Source organism: Gavialis gangeticus, unplaced genomic scaffold (genome assembly GCF_001723915.1).
Source record: "Gavialis gangeticus isolate Ggan-Ray unplaced genomic scaffold, GavGan_comp1, whole genome shotgun sequence".
NCBI classification, from domain to species: Eukaryota; Metazoa; Chordata; order Crocodylia; family Gavialidae; genus Gavialis; species Gavialis gangeticus.
Window position 1 is genome coordinate 16,554,429 of NW_017729019.1, and position 3,088 is coordinate 16,557,516.

Below are 3,088 nucleotides of genomic sequence, written 5' to 3' on the forward strand. Positions count from 1 at the left end.
GTCACGCGGAGCCCGTCGTTGCGGGGCGCGCCAGGCCCCGCCCCCACGGCCCCGCCCCGCGCTCCCGCCGCACAACTGCCCCGAGCCGCCGTGTGGGCAGCGCGGCGGGGCTAGCGCTCGGGACTCCCCCCACTTCCTGTCCCAAATGCCTTACTTCCCGTCTCAGGCACCTCATTTCCTGTGCCAAACCCTTCACTTACTTAGACTCCTCACTTCCTGTCTCAGATCCCTCACTTCCTGTCCCAGCTGGTTGCAGAGAGAGTCCCCGGACGCCGCCATTGGAGCATTGTCAGCTTGGCTTGCCCGGCGAGGTGTGCTGTGCCGTGCCGTGTTCGCCCTGTTTTATTTGTCCCACGGAGTCAGTTATGTCCTCGGTGGCCTCTCGAGGACGGGCTGTTGTAGGCCAGGCGAAGTCTCCGGCGGCGTAACAAACAGGCCTGCGTTAAAAGGCGGTGGAGAGCAGCTGCTGAAGCACAGAGCGAACTGGGTCTGCCCGGTTTTCTCCCCGCTGCTTCACTTCCCCGTGTGGGCCCCGGCCTTTAAGGCGTGGGCCGTTGCGAGGCAGAGGCCGTGCTGTCGCGGCCAGGCTTCGTAGTGACCCCTTTCCTCTAAGACCCTCCTGGCCCGGTACGATGTGCCTGCATTTAGCTTCCGCCGCCACCGGCCCCGAGTTGCACCGGTCAATTACCTGCTGTGTACAAAAGACCTTTTTAAACTTGCTGCCTCCTCGTTTCATTTTGTGGCAGAAGTGGGGGCCGTATGGCAGCAGAAACGTTCGCATCGTGACCTCTGCTGCCACCTGCTAATGCCCCAGACTCTACTTTTGACCCTACAAACTGACCAACTATAAGCAATCATAATGCCTTGGGAGACAAGAGAAGAGTTTGGTTTTTTTGTAGTGAGGGAATGTCCATAAATCCCTGTTGACTTTCTCTTGCCATTTAGCATTTTGTAAGCCCCTCTCATGTGCCCCCTCAAGCATCTCTTTTCTAAGCTGACTAGTCTCTGCTCCTGTGGCCCTTCTCTGGGCCTCGGAAAGGTGCTCTCCGACAGCGAGCCGGGTGCTGTGGCACCTGGAGAGTCTGTCGAGGGTGCGGCAGGTGCTGTGAGGGGTGCCACCAGGATTCGCAGGAGAAACCCAGGGGTTGCAAACAGGACCCCGTGGTGTTATAAACGTTCTGAGCTGGGGTGCAGGTTTCTTTCTGCACTCTTCCCACTAGAAGAGCTGCTTTGCTGTTTTTCCTACTGTCAGAAAAAACAGTGAAAGAGCCAACATTTTCTGAGGGCCTAAAAAGGTTGAGAACCGCTGCTGTAGAAACATACGGGGCGATTATCCGCTGAGTCTTAATTCTCTGCCTCGCTGGCAAAGTGCCGGCAAGCTGCTCCGTGTCCAAAGGGAAATTTCCACCAAACCCCTGAGAGCCTAGGGGGTGTTTCAGTATGCAAATATAGGCGAGGAAAGGGGGAAGGAACATACACAGTACCCCCAGGGATTGCTGCCCTCCCAAACCAGCTGCCTCCTGTGTAGGGTATATCCAGTGGTTCAACAACAGCAGCAATGTGAGCACACACTTGTTGACTTTTCCCCCCGGACAAGCTGTTTGTTCCTGTACCTTCTTAGATGGGGTTCACCATTGCTCTTAATCTGACTGCCCGGAGTCCTGATTCACGACTAGAGCTCCTGGAGTCGACGGTAATACAAACAATAATTATACTCCCTACATGCATGTTTAAACATGGGCTAACCAGGGCTTCCCTGACCATTATGAACAGCGCGGGCTGAAGCAGACAGGAGGCAGGGAAGAGTTGCACTTAAAAAGTGAGCAAATCAGAGATGCGCAAGCAACAGCTCGCTTTGTCCGATGCCAACACCAAGTGTTAGTGTATTGTCAATTAGGATATTTTATGACTGTGCTAGCCAAGCTGCAGGGTTAAATTCTCTCCTGAAGTCACGAGAGTAGCAGAGGAGAGTTTTAATGCTAAATTGCAACATCAGGTGGATGCATTTTTTAAACAGGCTTTGAACAGGGCTCTTGGGAAAATACATTGGTTCTTTCCAGTGGGGAACCAGTGCAAGACTGCTGGGTGCCACAAGGATGGAAATTGCTTGTGTGTAGAAAGGAATTGATTCAGCAGGGAAATGCACCCTTGAGGAAGGGCTAACACCAGGACAACCTGGATACCTAAAAGGACTTAATGCATCCTCAGTGCAGCTGGTACAGTTCAGAGTCAACTTCAGGAATAGTTGGGCGCAGTCTTTTGACAAGGACATTAGTTCTGTACAGCTGACAAATTCTTTCCTTGCTTATCCCTATTGTTCTGTCTTGTCTACAGCACTGGCTTTTTTGTGTGTGCGCAGCGTCTAGCACAATGGGGGCCCAATCCTATTCGGCGCCTCCTGTCACTATTGAAATGCAAACAACAACAATCTGTTGGATTGAAGATTATATTGCAATTTAGGCGCCCTTTGCGCTAGGACTGCAGTGACTCATGAGCCCTCCTCATGTTTTCAGCGTTCTAGCATGGCTTCTGTAACGGGCTTAGACAACAGATTGGGTCTGTCTGGTTAGGTGTTGCGACTGAGCCCTCCAGCCCAGATGGCCTTGTTCAAAGGATGTTTCCCTCTCCAGTATGAATAGACATAAGTGAGGAGAGAGAGTGAATGGCTCAGGAGGTGACAAAAGAAGCAGCAATACTACAGCTTGTGTTGCAAATTCACACAGGAGGTAAAGAGAGGACAGGGGCCCCATGGTACAAAGTCCATAACAAGGAGCAGGCAAGATAACATTGCTGTGACTAACTTCACACCAAACCCAAACAGAGCAGGTTAACTGTCACTGAGCCAAAGTTGAGAGAAGAATTCCCAAGGAACAATAGTTCCCTCTGGAACGGCCTCCTCGCTGAATTACTTCTGCCTTTGGGGCTCCTTTTGCTGCTTTTGGTGGGTTTACAGGGGCCCTTTTCTGTGCCCTACACCTAGACACTTTCATACGTCCCCTCTTAGGTTCATTTGGGACTTAGGGCATGGGCACATGAAACACTGACACTGCTGTAGCTTGCATTGCATCAGCTTAAAAAAAAAAAAAAA